Genomic DNA, 25,895 nt, shown 5'->3' with positions numbered 1-25,895 from the left:
ACATAGTGGTGTATTAGAGGTAAAAAATGATATAAATACTGTTCGGTTTCTCACACAAACTGATCGTTTCGTGTCTTAAGACATCAATGTGTCGTCACGAGCCGCAGGGTTTAATTTGGATTTGTCTAAGCAAGTTTTATTTACTGTTATAGTTGAAGTTCCTATCCACTGCTATTATTTGACTGACAGACGGCAACGGTTGCAGTTAAAAATCATAATTTGCGTTCGACTGAAGAAAAAAAGTCACCTATATCTTGGATGCCCTGGGGGTAAGCAGATAAACATCAAATTTTCATTTTTGGGTGAACTATCCCTTTAAATGCGCGTTCATGACTGTTTCAGGAAGCACGGAGGGGAGGGGGAGGAGGAGGAGGAGGAGGGAGGGTCTAGTTAACGTCTAGCTAGCCTATGTTTTGTTTGACAACACTTCGAACATCAACAGGAAGTTACTCCGCCCAGGATCGCTTAGAGTGCCTTTAAAGCGTCTTTGGTGTTTCCATTGTTTCTACAAAATAAAACCGGAAACCGAGGGTAACGCGGGTATGACGCAATTGACAGGCGACTCCTCACATGTCCCGGAGCCTTGGCTAAAATTGCAATTTTCTCACGATTTACAAATAGTTGGAAACCTGTGGGATATTGTAAGTAGCCTACTCAGGTGAACAAAATTTATAACACTGGCCTAGTTGTTTTTGGATATTTTACTGCAAAAATCTTACATATTGCACCTTTAAGGATTACCCAATATTAAAATTCTAGAGTCTAGACTATACCAATAAATCAATAGCCTAATTATTTTATGATTTTATGGTTAAATTGCTGATAAAATTCTAAGCTATTGTTTGTAAATAAATATGAATATGTTTTAAATGCTACAAGCACCACAATCTGCATGTTAGCAATATCAAATGGAAGCCAGTGGCGACAACTGACTGTCTTAATGAGTGAGTCACTGAATTCATTGAATCGATTCGTTCAAAAACGTTGATTCATTCAGGAACGAAGCACCGCTGCGGCGCTGCAGTGTGTTGCCTAGAGACGCGACGGTTAATTCTGCTGTGGCGTCTATTGAAACCATTTCCGTTGGCGGGGCGAAAAAGAAATGTAAGTTACTCAATATTAACTTATTATTAATCGAATTGTTGTATAAAAACAATATCACACTCGCAATCATGACGTAGTCTGAATATCAGTACTTCTGATATTGGCGATTGTACCTCACAAACTTTATCCTCTCACAAACATACAATTGCTGAGGCATGTTTTATGTAAATACGACATGCCTATATATATTTGGTAATTTATGGTTTAACGATATGTTTAGTGCCATATACGGCTATAATACGCTCAAAATTTGATTGAATGAGAAACTGAGTTATAGTGGTAGACACTTAGTTCAAAGAGGATAAAAAACTAGAAAGATTTTATCACATGCACAAATGGTTGTGAGTTTGAATAGGAACTCTTTTGTCTGCAATACCTTTGTCCTCTTTTGTCTTTCGTTTTTTAAAAATGTGTCACTATTTCATAACTGTAGATTAAAATTAGTGTTTTATACCTCACTCATGAAAACCATGCCCCATAACTGAGAAAGGTTTTTCAGATTATGGATGTTCCTTTAGGCTGTGCATATATTTGATATGTAACATGCTTCAGGCACAATGTTCCAGATATTACCCAGCTTTCCATTTAGCTGTATTTTAAAGGAATTCAGTATGCGGGTTTCACGTGATTCCAAAAACATATCTCCATATTCCTCCTTCTAATGTTAACCGTTTGTGTGCTTTACTGAATGCAATTGCCACAAATAAACATGTTTGTATTATAGTAAAAGCTCAAGCTTAAGCACATATCCTTATTAAATGTAAATGATTTCCACATGAACATTTTCATTCGACCTTCTAATGAGCGGCCCACTATTACTATTCACAAGTGATAACTGTTTGAATCTCATTTTCAAAGGATTTTTTTTAAGGACCATGGTCATGTACTTGTTTGTGTCCTGATAAGCCACTGCTAGCCTTTCCACAATTCCTGCTAATTAGGAGCTCTGTTAGGGTTGTGCACCCCATGTCTGATGTTTCATCCACACTGGTTTTCCATCGTTTGGAGGCTCAGTTCAGAAATAACTCTTAAGCAGTGAAAAACAGCAGGTTGTGCTTACATAAAATGCTCTCTTTGTATATAGCTACTGAATTTATGTTGCAGTTTTAATTGCCATGTTCAAATGTTGGCGTATGACTCTATGACAGTGCTTATGGGGTGTGGTATTAAAAAAGTGAAAACAAAGGCAGATGCAATAGTGGCCCTGGTTACACAAGCTCAATAACTTATCATGAGCGCTCCTTTGGGTTCATGTCAAAGGATTCAACCCCCGCAACTCCTGTTGTCAGGAGAACAATGGGCATTTCACAACTTTACCAGGTTGGCGTTGAAAAAATGTTACCAGAATAGGATAAAACAAAGAAAGCAGGCCAAAGCTGAACGAGGGCAACATCTACCCCTCCCAGAGGGAGCAGCAATGCTCCCCTACCCCTCCCCTTTAAAACTTTGGTGTACTACAAAGGCACTAAAAACAAGGAATATCCAGTGTGTGCAAGACTGCGAAAAGACGCCTTCAAAAATAAGACCGCAGAGGGAAGTCAAATTAAAAGTTATTTGTAAGAATTTATCTCTACTTTCCCTGCCTTAACAATCTGTAAACGACTGTGATTAAAAATAACTTGTGTTATTTTTTGGAGGGTTTAGGCCTTAATTAGGAGGGTCTAACCCCACAAACAGCACCATATTTCGTACCATGTCTGTGAGGGATAGATGTACTATACACTACCTTTCAAATGTTTTTGGAGAGAAAATAGTACTTTTAATCAACAAGGACTGACAGATTAAATTGATCAAAGTGACAGTAAAGACATTTATAATGTTGCAAAATATATCTATTTCAAATAAATGCTATTTTCTTTTCCAACGTTCTATTCACCAAAGAATCCTGAAAAAAATTTATCACTGTTTCCACAAAATAGTGAGCATCAAATCAGCAAGTTAGAATGATTTCTGAAGGATCATGTGACACTGAAGACTGGAGTAATGATGTTGAAAATTCAGCATAAAAAGTTATTTTAGATTGTACACTGTAAAACTCAATAAGTTCAGAATCCTCAAAATATTTAAGTAAACTAACTCATTTTTTTTTTAAGTTAGTAGAACTTAAAATTTCTGTGACAAGTGGGGCGGGGCCAAGTTAATTACATACAGTTCATTTACATCACATTCAGATCTTGGTTAAATGTTATGTAAGCAATAAGGTACGAGAGGCTGTGCTGTATTGTGAATAAGTCACGGCTGAAGAGCGTTGTTAGGCACGACGTGAAGCGGAGTGAACCCCTTCAGCCGTGACTTATTCATGATACAGCACTAGCCTCGAGTGCCTTATTGCTCTTATAAAATGGTTACCACACAATACAAATATTAAAGCCAGAAATATGTATCAGTGCAACTTTCATAAAGTAAACTTTCACTAAAAGTCTTCCTTCCGCCGGAAAACATAGTCCCTGACTGTGAACAGCAACAGAAGTTACATTATTACGCCATTAGATGGCGGCAAAGACTGTCTTTATGAGTGTGTCAGTCAGTAGCGAAGACTTTTACATTGAAAAGACTGAATTGTTGTGAACACGGAATAAGACACAACTGACAAATGCTTTTACTAGCTCTGTCAGTCATGGAAAAACCCCTTAACTGTTAAAAGGACAAGATAATACATCGGACATTTAAACAGATTTTTTATTATGAACGTAGGACTGACCTGAAGGAAAATGCTAAATCTGAATGCAGGTAATAAACTCGCTCAATCGATCTCTTTCTCACAATACTCTTCTACATAATACAGTAAACATCAATGAACAATATCAGTTGAGAACATACATTTTTCGTTGCTAAGAGTGGTTGCTAAGGGTGTTGTGTAGTGAGACACAGAACCGATGGGTGAAGCGGTCATAGCCGTGTTTTATCATGAATAAAACACGGATATTAACCAGTCAGAATCAAGGACAGGAACTAACCGTTTATATGAACCGTTTTATAAATAGCAAATAGCACATGCTATTTTAAAGGGAACCCCTGGTGTTAACACTTGTATGGCTTAATATAACGTAATGATGTTAAACCCATGAAAGATTTATGTTATTTAAAAAATCCATGACATATTTGGACCGATTTTTTTTTTTTCAAATTGAAAAAGGCTGATAAAAGGAACCCTGCAGATATTAAGACCTGTATGCGTTACTAGATTACCGTTGCCCCAAAACATACAGATGAAAAGTATCAAAGTCATCAGGGCAGGGCCGGATTATCCATAGACGGGATTGGGCGAGTGCCCTTGGGCACCAGTCAATAGGGCGGCACCAAGTGATTAAGGTAATGACTAGACTTTTTAAAAAATGTTTAATGTTTTGTATATATATAATTTTGCTGGAAAGATACGGATACAAAATGAACAGTTAATGATACAATATATACAGATAGAATATAAAATATATACATATAAAGAATTGCGATTGGGTCAGGTCACAGTGTATTTACCCCCTCCCAGTCAGAGTCAATCAGAATGGATAGGCAGCATCAGCTTAGCGGTTGTGCGAAATGTAAATAAAAAAAAAAAGAGAAAAGATCACGACACATAGCCACCTTTAAAAAGTACCTGCAAAATCAAGTTTTTTTTGAAAAATCGTTCACCTGAGGATATGCTGCAAATTTTACGAAAAAATGGGCTACAGACATTCCCAAGTGTATTCGTTGCACTCAGACTGTTCTTTACCCTGCCCATTGCCAACTGCGAGGGCGAGAGATCCTTCTCTCAACTTAAAAGAGTGAAGAATAAACTCAGGACAACCATGAGACAGAAGCGGCTGTCTGCGCTCTCCCTGCTGACTTTGAGGATTGATGCTGCCTTTACGTGCTATCGGAAATTTCATAATTCCCACTTAAGAAGTCCTGATTACACGATTGTTGCATTCGAGTGCTTTGTTGTCGGAATGAACAGGACTCATGGAGGACACCAGGTTTAGGCTATTCTTGCCTATTTATTGGGAAAATCTTATTAAAACCAAAATTATAGGCCTATGTAGTGTCCCATGCTCTGACAACCATATAAACATTCACAGTGCTATCTAGATAGTCTGCTTGCTGACGATTCTGTAATTTCGGTCAAATGCAGGCAATTTTCGCTGTGTATAAAACATACAATACGCTTCCAATAGTATGTGAAGGCAGCATTAATTAACGATTTTGGGTGCACAAAGTCTAGAAAAAAGATTTTCTGCTAAAGGTAAGGCTTATTTACCATTATCTCTGGGCAAATATGTGACGCTGTTGCCGATTTGAAATTTGTGGAACGGTTTTCTTCTCTTTTAGATGGTTGCTTAGATGCTTGTAAAGTTCAGTGTATGTGTTTTGCTGCTGTGCGCATCTGTGGTGCTGAATTCAGCTGTTGATATGGTTGCTTGCAAGAGTCGTCCTTGCACTAGCTTATTTGATGTTTTTTTAAACATATGGTTTTGCATGTAGTCCTCATACATGCCTTTTATGATGGAAAAAAGATATTTAGTATGACATGTTCATGTTGCACTAGCATATAAATTGTATGGGGGGGGGGGGGGGTGAACTTTAAATGTGGTCATCCTAGGGCAGTACACTGTGTTAATCCGGGCCTGCATCAAGGCTAAAGTGAAGAGAACAAAGACGCAGTTAGGATGTTTTATTCGTCCACATTCTGCACAACTTCCTATTCTTTTCTCTTCTTATCGCTAGTAAAGCAGTAAAGACTTACATCGCTTCTCTTGTGGCTCATCGACTGAAAATTACAACCAAAAATCTGCACAATGTGGCATTGTATATTATATTCCGAGTTGTGTTGCGTTAAAAATAGCAATGTGACAGTGTCAGTAGAGCGGTGAGTGCAACCATTTGACATCATCGACATAGAACACAAACAAAATGGCGCCGCCCATTGTCCAAATATGTCATGGGTTTTTTAAATAACGTAAATCTTTCATGGGTTTTCTACTACATATTTCACTAAGAGACATCATTTATGCTATATTAAGCCATACAAGTCTTAACACCAGGGGTTCCCTTTAACTATCAAAGAGACTGTCATTATATAATCAAACAACATACATATATGGTCTTAAAGGTGCCGTAGAACGTGTTTTCAAAAGATGTAATATAAGTCTAAGGTGTCCTCTGAATGTATCTGTGAAGTTTCAGCTCAAAATACTCCATAGATTTTTTTTTTTATTCATTTTTTTAACTGCCTATTTTGGGGCATCATTAAATATGCACCGATTCAGGCTGCGGCCCCTTTAAATTCTCGTGCTCCCCACCCCCGAGCTCACCTTAAACAGCATAAACACAGTTCACACAGCTAATATAACCCTCAAAATGGATCTTTACAAAGTGTTCGTCATGCAACATGTCTGATCGCGCAAGTATGGTATTTATTTGGATGTTTACATTTGATTCTGAATGAGATGCTCCGTATGCTCCTGATAGTATGCTCCGTGGCTAAAGCTAACATTACACACTGTTGGAGAGATTTATAAAGAATGAAGTTGTGTTTATGAATTATACAGACTGCAAGTGTTTAATAATGAAAATAGCGACGGCTCTTGTCTCCGTGAATACAGTAATAAACAATGGTAACTTTAACCACATTGAACAGTACATTAGCAACATGCTAACAAAACATTTAGAAAGACAATTTACAAATATCACTAAAAATATCATGTAATCATGGATCATGTCAGTTATTATTTCTCCATCTGCCATCTTTCACTATTGTCCTTGCTTGCTTACCTAGTCTGATGATTCAGCTGTGCACAGATCCAGATGTTAATACTGGCTGCCCTTGTCTAATGCCTTGAACATGAGCTGGCATATGCAAATATTGGGGCGTACATATTAATGATCCCGACTGGTACGTAACAGTCGGTGTTATGTTGAGATTCGCCTGTTCGTCGGAGGTCTTTTAAACAAATGAGATTTATATAAGAAGGAGGAAACAATGGTGTTTGAGACTCACTGTATGTCATTTCCATGTACTGAACTCTTGTTATTCAACTATGCCAAGGTAAATTCAATTTTTAGGGCACCTTTAAAAGTTTTGCAGCCCATCCTCAACCTAAGCACAGGCTCTTCTCTACACCACAATGGTAACACTACTAACACTACCCTACTCTACTAACATAACAGAACCCCCTGTAAATCCCAACATAGCACAACATTAAACATTAACTTATGTCTTCCTATGTAAATCTTGTGCAAATGCACAAAATAACACTTAATTTCAACATTTATTTTCCTTATACAGTCTGACGCAAAGCATGCTGGGAATTAGAAATCTGCTGCAACTCAATCATATTAAGTTCAGCTTACTACAATCGAATTTTGAGTTCACACAACTTTTTTCTATTAAGTACAATGAACTTTCGTTATTATTTGAGTGAAACGAACTCATTTCATTTAATTAATTTCACTGTTCATTTTTACAGTAATATTACACAAAATTCCTCTTTATACTGTATTTTTGCTAATAATAAGTCAGTTTTAGAGAGCATAAGAGATAAAACTGTAAAAATCCTACATTTTAAACAGTAGTTTTAAAATGTGTAAATAGATGCATCTTTTTTTAAACGGCTCATAAAGGTCAGTTGTCTAATTTTCTGAAACCATGTTTTCTGGACATTGTAGATGTATTTTTGAAATTTCATCAGCTAAATGACTGCATGATTTCTTTCAAATTAAATATTGCATTTAAATAGTCATTTATTTTAGCAAATAACATTTGAGTTTGATATTTGAGTAGTAACTATGCCAAAATGAAAGTTTTGTTTTCAAAACGTAGTTAGTATTCAAATACTGTGTGACATGATATTGCAGCATGACTTACTGTATGACTTATTTCAGATTTTATGACATTATGACAAGACAAGGGAAACACTAAGATAGACAGTCGATGTTTTCTATCTTGTTGTATCAACGTGTTGCACTATGGGAACATTGCTCAGCTTGTCATTTGTGCTTTTTGACTTGTCATCAGGTGCTCATCTCCGGTGGCCGTAAGCCATCAGCGTGCCACATCAGGCATGGAGAGGCAATCACGACGGAGCGCCCATATATTTATTTATTTATAATCCCAGCATGCACCCTGACTGACAGAGTTCCAGAGGTACAGCACCGGGCCGGAGTGTTTATCTCTCTGGACCGATGCCACCGAAACTGTGACGGCGCTCCCCTGTGGTGCGTGTGTATTTGTGATAAATAGAAGAAGGAGTCAGTCAGTCTTTGTCGTGGCGAGGCAGCCGGCTGCAACACTGAGCACATGGGATGAGGATTGTTGTCCCGTCCTACACTATGCCTGAGTAAAAATCATAAACGCTGATACCTGGGCGGCGAGGAACTCTGGGACGATTATTTAACAGAGACGAGAGAGCCGGCCGGTCATTGCCCTGTCAGGCAGATGTGTTATTCAGAGGCTGTTGGTTTATCGCTTGGCGAGCGCACTCAGTCGTGCTCGGAGCCACAGACCTTGAAGTGATGGGCAATCACATGGCCTCGGGGAAGAAAAGTGAGAGAGTCAGAGATATTTGAGACTATGTGAATGCAATAGTCATGTTTGCTCAAATACCACAATTCAGTTTTTTTTAGCCTGTTAGGGTATGTTTACACAACAACGATGTACTGAAAATGGAAAAGTATTTCCTTTGTGGTTTTTTTTTTTTTTTTTTTTTTTTTTTTTGTGTACATTGTCAAAACATTCTCGTTCACACAGATCCGCGAAAACGACAAAAAATGCTGTATTGTTCATGCCAGGCCAATAGGTGGCAATGTCACTTTTTAAAGAAACACTACGCTCCCATAGACTGAACACGTCATGCGCATGACGTCACCGTTTTCACAAATTCACTTTTTTTGTAGTTTACACAGAGACGATAATGGTATAATTTCAAAAACAGCCATTCAAAATGCTGTTGTTGTGTAAATGAATGCTTAAAATGCATAAAAAGGTTTCCATTTTTAGTTCAAAATGGTGTTGTGTAAAAGGGGTAAAACTTAAATTTTATTTATTATTATCGTCTAAGTAATGAGATTTTTATCCCTTAAATGCATGAATCTTTCGCCAATCATAATTACATATTCCGGTCTTTAGCGACCCGGATCTATATCTAACACTGATGGATCTCTAACTTTCGTGATAATATAAAATTTCCTAAGTAACAATTACGGAAGAATAAAATGTTACCTTTTGGAGCTTGGAAGGGTTCAGTTTGAGCAGATGGATTATGCCATCATCACTGTCCTCGTCAGAGCTCATTTCTCAGTACATTCAGCATCTGGCTCATATTCGCGATCTCAAACATATAATTTTCAACATCTTCAAAATCAAATCTTGACCAGATCCACCATCAAGTGACAGTGACACCAGTATTTAATTGCATTCAGTACTTGCTCTGCAGTAAATCGCTGAGCCATTTCAAGTGTTGCTGATGACACTTCCTATTCTTTTGTTTTCTTCCTGCGGTAACTATGAGTGAAACATCACTTCATCATTGTGTTTCAGACATTGCAACCTTGTGGAATAAAGGTGAATTGCACTTATTCAGTCATCAAAGATTCATTGTGCAGAAAAAAATATACTTGCCCTGTTACACACCTCGGGTTATTACTCACCCTCATGTCGTTCTACACCCGTAAGACCTTTGTTCATCTTTGGAACACAAATTAAGATATTTTTGATGAAATCCGATGGCTCAGTGAGGCCTCTATTGCCAGCAAGATAATTAACATTTTCATTGCCCAGAAAGGTACTAAAAACATATTTATATCAGTTCATGTGAGTACAGTGGTTCAACCTCAATATTGTAAATGTTGTGTTTTGAAATCAGCCATCACTAGATATTGTTGAAAAGTCGTTATTCTCGTCACTTTATAACAATAAGGTTGAACCACTGTAGTCTCATGAACTGTTTTAAATACATCTTTAGTAGCTTTCTGGGCATTGAAAGTGTTAATTATCTTGCTGTCTATGGAGGCCTCACTGAGCCATTGGATTTTATCAAAAATATCTTATTTTGTGTTCCAAAGATAAATGAAGGTCTTACGGGTGTAGAACGACATGAGGGTGAGTAATTAATGACATAATTTTCATTTTTGGGTGAATTAACCCTTTAAGTAATCTTTAAAAGCTTAAAAGCTCAATCAAGTCTATGAACATGAATAATGTTCCTTATATGATCAATTAAAAAAACAAAACAAAGTTAAGCAAATTATAAATACAGACATTCCAGTGAACCCAAAAGGTTTAGTTTTTATTATTTTATAAACATTCTTCCACCATTATTGTCCAGGAGAAAAAATATATACATTATATCTATACAGGTAATTTAATACTGGGGCATGTTGTCACAATGTCTATTAAAGGCTTTTCAGCACAATTTAAACAGTAAACAATTCTAAAATTCATGAAATCAAAAGGTAACGTACTAAAATATCAAATCATTGTTTTGGCCAACATGTACTGTAATTTAGAAATTGCCTAAAATTATAAATACATGTGTAAAACAAAATCTGTAAAACACATTGGACATCTAACTTCAGCATTTATGAAATTACACAGTTCAACCTTTTGATTCAAATTTGAAAGTCATTGTGGTTTTATTGTGTTTTCTTCTTGCCTGCAAAATATGACAATACTTTAATTTTAATTTGGAGGAAAAATCTAACCAAAATGATCCTAATTTAATGGCTCAAACTGTATGTCCGAAACCTATTTGTGTAATTGGCTTTTTGACTTAAAACCTTATAGTTACTGACATACAGTATAGCTGTAGACATTACAGCTATCCCCCATCTCACCTGCAGTGTTATTATAAAGATTTAGCATACATTAATGCACTCTCTGTCGGAGTAGAGAGAGAAAGGGACAAAACAAGCATAATTGTTTCATAGTAGCTCTGCAGTTTCCATCACGCCTCAATTTGAGCTGATTCTGTCAGACATTAATGTTTCAGAACAGCGAGCAAGTCATTCACCAGTCAGCAAAACACTTCTCTTATTTTGCTCTCTGTCGTCATGTTTCTTCCCAAACTTTCAGCTGGGGAAAGACAGTTCTAATCAGGTTGCCTGGGAACAAAAAGTGTTTAATGTCCTAATGGAACGACAGAGTTCCACTTTTAAAAAGCCACACATTACTTGTAAAGTGACTTCTCCGTGTCGTTACCTGAGTGCCGGCGGTTTATTTTTACCTCCCTTCTCCCCTCCTCATTCTTTAGCCGCTTCGGGAGATGGCGTTAGTTTGGCTTCATCTCTGACAAAAGATAAATGAGCTCGGGGTCTGTGGTGATCCACTATGGCTGCCAGGGGGTTCCAAAATAGCAAACTATTTTTCATAACGGGCCAAGTGATATGGAGTAGGATGCAGCAGGCGGGCTAACATTTACCATCTCCGCGTATATACAGAGATTCGATTCTTTTCCTTTTCGTTAAAGTTAACTTGAGAAGTTAAGGTTGTCTGTTGCGACTGAAGGGGAGAGTTTGACCATCTTTCTCTTGCACGATAGGCTCAGATAATATATTCATCATTATGTATATGAGGTGGTTTCTGTTGTGAATCAAGTGCATTGTAAGAAATTATAGGCTACTAGTTGCTGTGCTTTCACAGTTTTACAGATATAGCGTTTATTATTATTATTATTAATCAATTAGCAACTGTGATCGGGGTTTACAATATACAATATGAGTTGTATATTTACACATTAATTGTAATAATGTGTTCAAATGTCGATACTATTATGTTGTTTAAATGCAGCATGAACAAACTGCAGTTTTATAATGATTTGTTTTAATATTAATATTAATTTAATGAACAATAGTAATACTTGTCTTTCAAATATTTTCTTTCAAATGTTTCATCTAGAATTTCTTAGGAAATTAATATAGAAAGACACTAATACACTGTTAAAAAAGAATTGTTGGTTTAACTTAAAAAAGCAAGTTGCCTTAAAATGTTGAGTTCATTGAAATAAAAAAATGAATTAATACAATGAAGGCGATTGGTTTAATCAACAGAAACTTAAAATATTATGTTATCTGAACCACATTAATTATCTAAGTTGATTTGACGAAAGAAAAAATTTTTTGATAACAAATCATGAAAATAATTTTTTACAGTGTGAGACAATTATTGAAATACAGCAAGAGCCTTAAGATCAATAGCATTTGAGTACAAATGATGTTGAAATCTCTTCTGAAACTCTGGGAGACATATGTGAGATAACTGGGTTTTTCTTTCTCATGAGAAAAATCAAGGCACATCAACAACATTCTCCATTTAATCTCATTTCTGTTAAAGATTTACAGTATTTTCCCACAAATTACACTATTATCACACAATGCAGTGCAATATAGTTATTTTTTTTTACAGTATTATTTATGACGACAAAAAAGGGCTTAGCCTGCATTGATTTCATAGTAAAATTCTGAGTATTTTATTATAATAAATTATTATTAAATTTACAATAGCAAACATAGTTTCTCTGCAAATCAAAACCGTGTTTGTCATACTTCCTAGTGCCGCCCGGCACTTTCCCTGCTGCGTGATGTAATTAATGTGGTGTAGTAGAACAGCTCAAATCCTTTGATAACCTCTGTTCTGCATCTCAGATCCAGCCATTAATCATCCTCACAAACATGAGCGAGAGAAGAGGGCAGAGTAAAAAATGCAAAAGGAATAAAGGAAGAAATAGATGAATAACTCTTTTTTTTTTTTTTTTTTTCTCAGGAAACTGTCCTGTGTCAACAGGAGCAACGGTAAAATTTGAAAGAAAGTTTCATTTAAATGAGCGCTGGCGAGCCGCAGAGACACTTTGAAGAGCTGTGAGCGAGGCACAAACAAGAGCAGCCGCCTCGGCCTGCGTTTCGGAGCTGCCGTTGACACCTGATGAGTGATCAAACGCTAGCTTCCTTCTGCCTGCGATCCTATGTTGTAGTCTGATAATTCAGCAGACCATGTTACTAGAACGTCCCTACAATCAACATTTACAAAACCCTCCCATCACAACCTTGTATGCCCTCAAAAGGATGCTCTTGTGGTTCTGGGTTCGTTGTTTTCCTTTAGGGAACAAAATGTGCAGAGCTAAAGACTGCGTTTGTAATGGATGTTTCGCTTTAGTTATTTCAAACTGGCTCTAAATGACAGGAAACATAATAGAGGACTTTCCTGCTTGGCAACAGGTGGCACAGCGAGGGCCTTCAAGTTATTGAATGAATACGTTTTTTCAATTACTGCATGTCTTTTCATGACTGTATAAAGGTACAGTTGAGACTGAAACTGCAATATCAAGGCCTCCAATATATTCTGAATGCTGTTGGTCAGAGATGCAGAGGCCATTCATGGGTAAAGAAATGTATGGTTTTACTGTCAACAAAGCCAAATAATTTAATACTTTGCTGAAAGCTGCCTTCAGTGGCATGAACAGTTTATACTTTTTCTGTTGATTTTGGTGGAAAATCTACGGAATAGATTTAAAGTCATTGAAAAACCTTCGTAAATATATAAGTAAATTTTGAGTAATTTGCACGTAAAAAATTTAAAGTCTCCTCAAGATCCAGAAACCTTTCAAATACCTCAGATTTAAAGGGATAGTTCACCCACAAAATTAATTGAAATTAATTACTCACCCTCATGTCATTCCAAACCTGCAAGTTCCTAGTTCATCTTTGGAACACAAATTAAGATATTTGAGAGCTTTCTGGCCTCCAAGACTGCAATGTTATTACCACTTTCAAGGCCCAGAAATGTGGTAAAGACATTGTTAAAATAGTCAACGTGAATGCAGTGGTTCAACCTTAATGTTCTGAAGTGATGAGAATAATTTTTGTGTGCAAAAAAATAACAAAAATAACGACTTTTCCATGTCAGTCTCCTATGCTGTTCACATAGTAAACAGAGTGGAGTGCTTTCGTGTTCTATGTCAGAACACTGGCTTATTATTGGCTGACGCTGTTCATGTGAGCATCATGACACATGCGTGTGATGCTGATGCAGGAGCTGTTGAATAATTGTGGGGGGAAAAAAGTTATTTTCGTCACTTCATAACATTAAAGGTGCCCTAGAACTTTTTTTTAAAAGATGTAATATAAGTCTAAGGTGTCCCCTGAATGTGTCTGTGAAGTTTCAGCTGAAAATACCCCATAGATTTTTTTTTATTCATTTTTTTAACTGCCTATTTTGGGGCATAATTAGAAATGAGCCGATTCAGGGTGTGTGGCCCTTTAAAAAGAAGCTTAAGAGCTTGCGCTTGCCTTAAACAACATAAAAAAAGTTCAAACAGCTAATATAACCCTCAAAATGGATCTTTACAAAGTGTTCGTCATGCAGCATGTCTAATCGCGTAAGTACAGTGTTTATTTTGATGTTTACATTTGATTCTGAATGAGTTTGAGGTTTTGCTCCGTGGCTAACGGCTAATGCTACACTGTTGGAGAGATTTATAAAGAATGAAGTTGTGTTTATGCATTATACAGACTGCAAGTGTTTAACAATGAAAATAATGACGGCTCTTGTCTCCGTGAATACAGTAAGAAACGATGGTAACTTTAACCACATTTAACAGTACATTAGCAACATGCTAACGAAACATTTAGAAAGACAATTTACAAATATCACTAAAAATATCGTTATCATGAATCATGTCGGTTATTATTGCTCCATCTGCCATTTTTTGCTATTATCCTTGCTTGCTTACCTAGTCGGTTGATTCAGCTGTGCACATCCAGACGTTAATACTGGCTGCCCTTGTCTAATGCCTTTCATAATGTTGGGAACATGAGCTGGCATATGCAAATATTGGGGGCGTACATATTAATGATCCCGACTGTTACATAACATGTTGAGATTCATCTGTTCTTCTGAGGTCTTTTAAACAAATGAGATTTATATAAGTAGGAGGAAACAATGGAGTTTGAGACTCACTGTATGTCTTTTCCATGTACTGAACTCTTGTTATTTAACTATGCCGAGGTAAATTCAATTTTTGAATCAAGGGCACCTTTAAGGTTGAACCACTGCAGTCACATAGACTGTTTTAACAATGTCTTTGCTACCTTTCTGGGCCTTGAAATTTGGAATGACATTGCTGTGTATAGGGAAAACAGAAACCTCTTGGATTTCATCAGAAATATCTTAATTTGTGTTTTGAAGATGAACGAAGGTCTTACGGGTTTGAAACAACATGAGGGTGAGTAAATTAATTTTGGGGTGACCTAACCCTTTAATAAATTCCAAACATTCATAAATAGGGCACACATGTACAAGCCTATTCACATTTAGCATAGTACAACTTAGTGTTTTACATGTACAGGAACACTGTGTGGGATTGTTGGACTTCTTTCTGAGGTTTGGCTCCAGTATATTTATGTCAGAATGACTTTACAAATGATTTACACAATTCATTCTGCTCCATTTTCAGGAATATGGTTCAATGTGAATTGCTATTTACAACCCATTTAAATACATAATCTGGCATATTTCTGTTCAAAACGGGATGTTCAATGAGAAAAAAATAGGTGGGATTTTATCCATTGTGAACTGATTGAAAAATAGAAGTCTAATTCGCTGCTGATTCCTTCGAGATTTTCCTTTGGGGCTTTTCAATTTGTGAGTAAAAAAGGTCTGTGGTAAACATAACTTGACGATAGTTTGCCGTTTTGTTCTCCACAGCACACTCACACCCCAAACTGCCTTATCTAGATACTTATTAAAAATGTGCATTTTCAAAAATGAACATAACTGCTTCAAAATTTGCTTTTCAGTATGGGTGTGTAATTTACATTGTAGAACAAAACGTCAAAGTATTGTCAAATTATATTTACCACAGGCTTTATTTTACTCATAAATTGGAAAAACCCATTAGAAACCCCATAGGAAAATCTTGAAGGAACCAGCGGCGAGTTTGGCTAGCCCTAATAATGGCAAACTGAACTGAAATCAGTGTTGGTGAGTAACTAGCTAAAGATAGTGACTCTTTTATACTAAACAATAACTGATTTTAAAATAGTAGCTTTTCCTGTAGATCTCCACCTTTTTAACAAGTACTCAGTGTAGCTCGATCAAATACTAAACTGTTCATTGTAATGTTACAATTCCAAAATCACTTTGTTCACAGTTATTGTGCCATAAAAGCTTGTTATATTATCAATTAGATAAGTAGATGGCTATTTAAAAAGATATGTTTTTTTTTTTTTTTTTTTTTAAGTAGCTTCAGTGCTACTTGCTATTTTCTATTAACAGTTAGTGTAGCTAATTACTTTTTTAAAAGGGTCGCTTGAATGTTGAACTGCTTTAAATTCTGATTAGCTTTTCACTTGGCAAGCTGCAATTTCAAAGTAGCTTCTGGCTGGAACAGATCTCAGATCAACAGAAACAGTACATTTGGACCAATAAATGACTGTGGTTAATCTGTTGTGTAGCGACATCCTGATATAGCTTCACTATGTGACAGAAAAGAAGAACAGAGTTCATTTTCAATCTGTTGTTGATTTAATTGTAGCCCATGCCGCCGCTGGCTCATTGATTTAACATTTGGAGCTGGTCTGAGATCAGCTGAAGTGCAGCGGTGAATGACAGCACTCCAGTGGTGCGGGGAAGCTGAGGTGAAGCCTGCCAGACCGGGCACACCTGGGCCTGCAGGCAGATGGTAAGGGCTCTGAGAGGTTACGCAAAACCGTGCCCAGCCATATGTCTTTCAACAGTACAGAAACTTCTGGAAGCCGCGAGAGCTCCATCACGGCTGCGACCCGAACGAGTGCAGACTGAGCGTGTTCCAGCATGATCCCAGACCAGGTGTTGGGCAAATTGTTTCCTTGCGCCTTCCTGATTGGAGAGCGGCTGGAGAACAAGAGGAGGGCCGCAGCAGCCACATGGATGAGTCATTGACCTTTAGCTGAGAACAGGGCCGTCATGAGGAGCCTAAAGGTAAATTTTCGCTTTTATTTTGTGATTATTTTATCATTGCTAGCTTTAAACAGATAACATTTTGCTACAATGATCAGATACATTTGATATTTAAATTATATTTTTGTTAATTTTTTTATTATTTTTTTTTTTACCTACAGATGATGCATTCAAAGTTTCAGGGAGTTTAAAGGACCCCATTTGCTTACCATGATGTCATTCCAAAAAGGAGATGTTTTGAAGAATGTCCTAACTGCTTATTTACACCTAAAATGAAGATCAATGGGGATGAATGTTGTCAAGCTTCAAATAGGACAAAAAAAGCAGCATAAAAGTATCATAGTATGACTCGTACATTATGTTCCAAGTCTTCTGAAACCATATGATAGCTTTGTGTGAGGAACAGACAAAAATGGATCTCGTTTTTCAATTTCTCTTCACTTCTGAGATCAAACGTCAGTCTTTATAACCCTACCGCATGACTTAAGATGGTGTTTTTGATTTCAGTTGGTGCTTTCCAAATGGTGTTGAAGGCACTCAAGTATTTGAAGAACATGACCCCAGTCATGCGTCTTGCTTCAGTTTGTGCATATGATGGGAAATCCAACAAATGCAACCTTGAAATCAAGAGTATCGGCTACTAGTCATGCTTCTTGTAAGAGAAAACCACCTTATTTGCACTCCCCATGGATCCTGGTGAGATCTGAGAGTCTTCCATTTTGTGATCTTACTTTGTCGATAATGACTTGTGATATGTAAGTTCTGTATCTTTTCCATTCCAGCTCCATTGGAAACTCTTGTCTTGAGGTTTTTTAACAAAAGATGAAGGTCCAGCAGCTGTTGCTTTGGATGGAAGAATCAGACTTGGAGTCTGAGGTTAGAACAATAGTAGAAATGCCAAAAGGAATATTTTCTGTCACTTGCTAATGCAAAAAATATGCTTCATTTGCCACTCAAAATTACATTTTAAATGGTATCTGATGTTTGCCCATTCAAACAGCATTTTTCAGAAATCCAGAAAGGATACAAAGGCACTCTTATGCCCATATTTTGAACTTTGGGCTATTTTTAGCCCCAGGATTTAGGCTTAAGTGATCTCTGAGCTCCTTAGACTTTCATTCTTGACTAATTTTTCATGGTAGATTTCTGTACTATGGTAATACTGAGTCTAGAAGAGAAGCAAGCTTAACCATACGCCAAGCATGTATATTTTCACCAATCCTATATTTTTTCCAGCAAATATGCATACAAAATTGGGAGAGGAAAAGAGGATGAGTAAAACAAACGCAGCCAAAATGTCTGTGATATGACTGAAAATAAATACCTTTATAATGCAGATGTTTGTCAACCAGAATAAATTAGATTTGAATTATTATACATATCGAACGATTATAAAACATCATCATATATATATATATGATGTTTGACCGTTCATCGCTCTAATCACCAAAGACCCTATAGCTCTTCTTTCCAAACACAATGCCAGTCTGTGCTAATGGCAGTGCCAGCCGTGTCTGCGAAGCCCTCAGGAATGATTGATAGATAGAATTATATCAAGGTGACTTCTCTTCCCCTCCATCAGGTTGTTTAGCTTGATCGATAATAAGAAACACGTTTAATAGGCAGAGCTGAACAGTAAAAGCCCATTTATCAGTGCAGTTAGCATCTCCTCCCGCTGTCCCCAAGATGACACCAGACCATAAACCTATGGGCTATATAGTCACTGAAAATTATATTTAATATAGTAATATATTGTATAATATACTAATATATTACTGAAATTCTCAAGGAGATTCTACTTTGTTACTGTTTGCATGTTTTTGCATCATTTGTCCTTTTTCCTTTCTCTCTGTATATAAAAATGAAGATTTGAAAAACATATTAGCAGTCGAATCTAATATGCTAATGGATGAAATGAAAACAAAAACCAAACAAAAGGGAAAAAAACAAAACAAAAACCTTTAGTCAACTTCAATTTAGTGACTGATTTAACTGATAGGCCAAATAAATTAGAATTCATATGCAAAAGCTGCTTCCCCAGAGAGCTTTTTAATTTTTTTTTTTTTTTTTTTTTTTTTTTAAATTGGTTTGATTTTGCTTTGTTGTGTTCAGTTTTTGTTTTGTTTTTTCTTGTTTCATTTGTGTTTTATTTTGCTTAGTTGTGTTCATTTTTTTCATTAATGTTTTGTTGCTTTGCTTTTTGTTTTGTTTTGTTTGTTTTGCTTTGCTTTGTCCAGGCTTTTTGTTTAGTGTTTTGCTTGCTTTACTCTTTGTTTTGCTTTGCTTTGCTTTATTTTGTCCAGGCTTTTTGTTTAGTGTTTTGTTGCTTTGCTTTTTGTTTTGCTTTGCTTTGCTTTGTCCAGTCTTTGTTTTGTTTAGTGTTGTTTTGTTGCTTTGCCTTTTGTTTTATGTTTTTTTTTTTTTTCCTTTGCTTTGTTGTGTTCAGTTTTTGTTTTGTTTAATGTTTTGTTTCTTTGCTTTTCGTTTTGTTTTGTTTGTTTTGCTTTGCTTTGCTTTGTTTTGTTTAGTGTTGTTTTGTTGGTTTGCTTTTTGTTTGATGTTTTGCTTTGCTTAGTTGTGTCCAGGCTTTGTTTTGTCTACTGTGTTGTTGCTTTGCTTCGTTTACTTTCTTCTTCTTTTTTACTATTTTTTTTTTTTTTGACATATTCTTTTTCTGTAGTATGTGAAGGTGCTATCATGTTTAGTTTTCCACAAACACAAAATTAAGTTCCTGTGGCTTTGACGGACACCCCACCACAGCTGGTGTTAAGCAGAGGTGAACGGAGAGGAAGGATTTACTATTTGGCGGCTTTCATTGCAACCCCATCATGGCTCATCGCCTCAAGGCAGAGGTGTCGACTGCAGTCTGCAGGAAAAGCCCTTTAAATGAGCGAAGGGTTGAGTCGTTCATGCCTGTTACATGAATGAAAGACTTCCTCCAGAGAGCAACACACACAGAACACATCCACACAGATGCACACACACACACACACACACACACACACACACAGCCAGGCCCTCAGAGGGGACCTGACCACTCTGATGAAATAATCACTTCAAGATAGATTTCCTATGGCTGGGGCAGACCGAGAGAGACCAGCGGGTCATTTTATTAGAAGGGAAAACACACACACACTTACGCACTTTCAAGCAGTCTGACAGGCAGGGGGGCTTTGCATAATTCTGGCAAAGATGTCTGACATCTCCCGGTGTGATGTCGGGTTTGCACAAGCCTCCCCGGTGATATTATCAGAGGATCACCTCAGCTGCAGTTCAGGCCCCTTTTATCAGTCTTGTTCTCTGACCATTTGGCCAAATGCCCCCTCATGCATCCAAACACACACATAGCAGACATTGCCTAAGGGCTACAGCAAATCCCAGCATCCACACAAAGACTGCCCCATGAACACGGCCATAAATGACAGATCAAACATTACTGTTATTTTTCAGCTGTTCTCTCTCTTTGTCTGTTTCAGAGTAGCTGCTGTTAATATGTCCTAGTTGAGAGGGAGTCCCATGTCGTCCTGCAGAAATGCTGTTATTTAGCAGCTCCACAATACAAAACACAACAGGAAATCATTTTAATTTTAAAAATTGGACAGGCCATTTGACCATGTGTTGATCCATCAGATTTTGGTATAATTTAGTTCAGCACAGTGATAATGGGATTTATCAATACAATACACTATATTCAAAACGAATTGCAATATTAAGGTCATTAACTGAGTTTGATTTATCAGATAGCATGGCCAGTGATTAATACTAGTCTGAAAGAAACTAGCCAGTTAGCTTCTGGATGATGTTGTTTGGTAAGAAAAGTCAAATTCACCATTAGTCTTACAGAATTCCTCAAGGAACGATCCATTTTGTTCTAGAGCTATAGTTTCGCTCTCATCGTTCGAGTTGGAGCGAGTGCTCCTGTCAGACCACTCCATAAACCACGCTAGCTTTATGAGCCGCACATATGTGTCTGTACTCTGCTGAGTTCAGATATCAAACATGAGCAGACAGATGAAATCCCAGGACGAGGCAGCGAATAGCCAAAACCGTGGCACCTCACCTCCATGAGAAGATTATGCAAACCCTGGGGGAAGGTGATGGATTCTTCCCCTTACCCGGCATGAGAGGACCAGATGCCGGAGAAAGATTCCGGGCGTCACCAGAAGTAAAATATGAGCACTTGGTTCAGCAGCTCAGAAAAGTTTTTGGGGTTTTAGAGTTTCCAAAACTTCTTATATTCTTTAAGAGGACGAGGGGGCGGAAGAAAGACATCTCTGGGCCTTTGGTGCAGAGGTTTATGAGTTTCTTTACCTGGGTCGAAGCTATTACATTGAGACGTTGACTCATAATAGTAGATTTCAGTTATGTATCCATTGAAAAATAACCACTTAAAAATTACATGGCATTTGCAGTCTAAATGGGACTATTGCTGCACACAATTCAGGGATTCTCAAGGTCAAAACAAGTACAGACATATGGCGGAGCGACATGCCTTTCATGAAAGGTTAGAGTTGCATGAAGAAATATCCCTAATAGTGAAGAAAAAACGCATGTCTTACCAAGGTTATTCTTGTAAGACGCCAACTGGGAACACTACCTCGCTGAACCGTAGCCTGAGATGTATATGACTTTTCAAAGATATTCTTTAAACACACAAAACTTCAGCCTCTCCCTTTTTGTTCCAGTTCAAAATGAGATTTCCCCAGCCATTATCCATTATCATTCCTGTGAGCCATTAGCTAATGCATAGTTTATTTAGAAAAAGGGGCATTAGGCAGGTATCGAAGGCGAGGGGGAGCGGGAAGACTGATCTGGTGGCGCTGGCGGAGGTAGCAGTGCGCTGCTCTGAGTTATGGACATCCAGCAGAGAGGAGTCTCTTCATTAGGGCGGTGATTAAAATTGATGGGAGCCCAAGGAGCCGGGACTGGGCTCGGCTCCCTCGAGCATAGCTCTCATTCTCTGCTCGTTTATTTGGGAGTTTGAGCTGATCAATAAACAGTGCCTGGAGCTCACCATGAGGTCTGGCTGGGGGGATAGAGATGGAGGGAGGGGGGGGAGAAAGAGAAATGCGGAGGCAGGACTGAAGCGACATGTTTTGTTTCACGGATAAACACAGGGCTGAGTGAAAAGAGGCCTAAACTACAGGTGACTGGGGTGAAAATGATCTGGTGGGCTGCATTTCTCTAATTAGATATCTATCTAGATAGATAGATCGACAGACAGATAGATAGATAAACACATAGACAGACAGACAGATAGATCAACAAACAGACAGATAGATAGACAGAAAGATGGATCGACAGACAGAAAGACAGATAGATGGATCGACAAACAGAAAGACAGAGATCGATAGATATATAGATCGAATGACAGATAGAAAGAAAGACCGCTAGATGGATCGACAAACAAAGACAGAGATCGATAGATAGACAGAAAGAAAGACAGAGATCGATAGATCGACAAATAGAAAGATAGACAGACAGACAGATAGATAGATCGAGAGACAGAAGAAAAGACAGATCGATAGATAGACAGATCGACAAACAGAAAGATAGACAGATAGGTAGATAGACAGACAGTTGGGTAGATAGATCGACAGACAGATAGATAGATCGAGAGACAGATTGACAGACATATAGGTAGATAGACAGTTGGGTAGACAGATAGATCGACAGACAGATAGATAGATAGACAGACAGTTAGGTAGACAGATAGACAGACAGTTGGGTAGACAGATAGATGGATCGACAGACAGATAGATAGATAGATCGACAGACAGATAGATAGATAGACAGACAGTTAGGTAGACAGATAGACAGACAGTTGGGTAGACAGATAGATAGATAGATAGATAGATAGATAGATAGATAGATAGATAGATCAACAGACAGACAGACAGATAGATAGATAGATAGATAGATAGATAGATAGACAGACAGATAGATAGACACATGCAGACAGACAGACAGACAAAGATAGATATATAGACAGACAGATAGATAGATAGATAGATAGATCAACAGACAGATAGATAGATCAACAGACAGACAGATAGATAGATAGATAGATAGATAGATAGATAGATCGACAGACAGATAGATAGATAGATCAACAGACAGACAGATAGATAGATAGATAGATAGATCGACAGACAGATAGATAGATAGACAGACAGTTAGGTAGACAGATAGACAGACAGTTGGGTAGACAGATAGATAGATCGACAGACAGATAGATAGATAGATAGATAGATCAACAGACAGACAGACAGACAGATAGATAGATAGATAGATAGATAGACAGACAGATAGATAGACACATGCAGACAGACAGACAGACAAAGATAGATATATAGACAGACAGATAGATAGATAGATAGATCAACAGACAGATAGATAGATCAACAGACAGACAGATAGATAGATAGATCGACAGACAGATAGATAGATCGACAGACAGATAGATAGATAGATAGATCAACAGACAGATAGATAGATCAACAGACAGACAGATAGATAGATAGATAGATAGATAGATAGATAGATCGACAGACAGATAGATAGATAGATCAACAGACAGACTGATAGATAGATAGATAGATAGATAGATAGATAGATGGATAGATCGACAGACAGATAGATAGATAGATAGATAGATAGATAGATAGATAGATAGATAGATAGATAGATAGATAGATAGATATTCATCATGCCCTCTGGAAAGGCAAAACAAATTTTAGACCATACTTTGAGTTTACCCTTTGAAACTGTATTATCATGAATGCAATGTTTTGTTTTCAGGCTATTCAAACTCAATATTCTGCTTCCTGCTGAAAACACCCATTCTTGTTATTGAAGGTGCAATAATCCAGGTCTTGCACAATTGATCTGAATTATTGCGTTAATTAAAATGTGTATTGTGAAAAATCCACATGGACCAAACACACTTATGTAATTACTTCAGGGAACATGAATTAATTTCGAAGAACTGGACAGAGGCCAGATTGTGGAGCTGGGTTATTGAAGCTCTCCCCAAATCTATCCAAGGCCTCTTTGTACGGCTGTGCCCAGATTCACTAATTAGTGCAGGCAGGGATGGTGCTTCACAAACGGACTACTGACAGATGAACCCAGATGGAGCCGCTGATAAATCGCTGTACCATCTCCTCTTAACGAATCAATGGAGATATAGCATTAAATAAATCTGCGTCCATAATATTTGAATAATATGAATGCATTTTTTTTTTTACACAATGAAAAAATAAACGTCCCCAACCTAGTGCTATTGATTAAATGCAGTGTACTAAACATCTACATAATATATTTAATAAATGCATAAGACATAGGCGAGAGACAGGGGCAAGTTGTCACACTTTTTACTCCTGTGAATACGTCTCTTTTAAAATGTGTCAGAAGGAAAAAATTATATTATGCACACTCTTCTGAGAAATTAAGACAGTCAGTGCATGAGAATGTGGTATAGCTACTACATTAGTATTTTATTCCACATTAAACTTTTACTTCCTTTTCAACAGTGTGAGCTTAGAAATGGCTCATATGGGCTATTTGCAATGTCAGATGTCATATATTCAGTCATAAGGGAATTTAGAGGGACATGAATGCAAAGCAATAATATTTTTTGTCTTGATCTAACCATCTTTGAGAAGCACAATTGCATAACATATTAAGACTGGGCCTAGCATCTCAGAACTTTACGATTTTTGTGTGGGATTCATACATATTTGAAAATCACCATAGGGGCATGTTGTCACAATAGGTCAGTGTGTGTACAGTGAGCTGTATAACTTTTTTCCTTTGCAATAACAATGGAAATGTTTAATTTATTTATTTATTTATTTTTTTTTTTTTTTTTTTACCAAGACTTTAAGGTATGAACTATATAGTAATTGTCCTTGAGAAATAAACCTACCCTGAGAAATATTTACTGAAGTAAAAAGTGTGACAACTTGCCCCAGTCTTAAATTGAATTGTTTATTTTTCGACTCCACTGGCAAATAGATTTTTAAAGTCGTATTGTAATATTAATTAATTAATATTATTATTATTATTAATTAAATAATTAGTTTAAATCAAATATATGATTAATTAATAAAAATAATGTATTTAAATAATTTATGTAAATAATAAATCATTTAAATAATACATTTTGTACAATTATTAATTATTAAATAATTACTAAAACAAGAAAATGCAAGTTGCTAATTGAGTAAAAATATACTTATTTAAATCATTTAAATAAATGTATTTAAATTGTAATTATTTATTTTGCATAAAACATGTAAAAACAAAATACAAAGGCAAGATATTCTCTGAAAACAGGCCTTAATATCTTACACAATTTTGCTTGAGGGATGTTTTTACAGGAAAACAAGAAAATATTGCAGATTGAGATTTTTCCTTCTTTTTTTCCCCCTTTTTTTTGTGCAGCACAGAATCAGCGTGAGCTTCACGTTCATTTACTCTCCGTCATCTTTTGCAAGTGTTGAGCCTCTCGATTCTTATGTGATCTTTATTCCCTCTGCTATAAAGCTAAAAAAGTTACCCAGTTAACAGAGGCGCAAGGGTGAAAAAGGGGCATGCATCAGATCACAACGTTGATGAACAGATATTCGGAAGAGCTTTAGGTTTTCTTTCCTTTAAGGCGCTCTTAAACACATCTTCCTAAACTCTGACAAATATATCCAGGAGCTATCAGTGGGTTCGCTGCGAGTGTCTATAATGAATAATTGTTATTACAGCGCGCAGGAAGCCAGTGTCAATCACAACTGTGTGGCTGTGGAAAAGACGAAGTGAAATAAACATGAAACAAGGAGAAAACTCAAAAGGAAGTTATATAAAGCTCGCCTCCTTGAAGCTCAGCGTC

At 36.9% G+C, this 25,895-nt stretch overlaps 1 long non-coding RNA gene across 2 annotated transcripts; it reads left to right on the top strand.

Moving 5' to 3' along the window:
* Positions 1 to 1,013: 1,013 nt before the first annotated feature.
* Positions 1,014 to 19,063, top strand: LOC125247996. Of its 2 annotated transcripts, XR_007180213.1 has the most exons (4): positions 1,014 to 1,104; positions 16,810 to 17,032; positions 17,173 to 17,707; positions 17,794 to 19,063. It is a non-coding gene; the product is annotated as an uncharacterized LOC125247996 (long non-coding RNA). The 2 variants fall into 2 exon arrangements; XR_007180212.1 differs by lacking the exon at positions 1,014 to 1,104 and having other exon boundaries at positions 15,274 to 17,032.
* The last annotated feature ends 6,832 nt before the right edge of the window (positions 19,064 to 25,895 follow it).

Source organism: Megalobrama amblycephala, linkage group LG15 (assembly GCF_018812025.1).
Source record: "Megalobrama amblycephala isolate DHTTF-2021 linkage group LG15, ASM1881202v1, whole genome shotgun sequence".
Taxonomy (NCBI): Eukaryota; Metazoa; Chordata; class Actinopteri; order Cypriniformes; family Xenocyprididae; genus Megalobrama; species Megalobrama amblycephala.
This window is presented reverse-complemented; position numbering and strand designations above follow the sequence as displayed.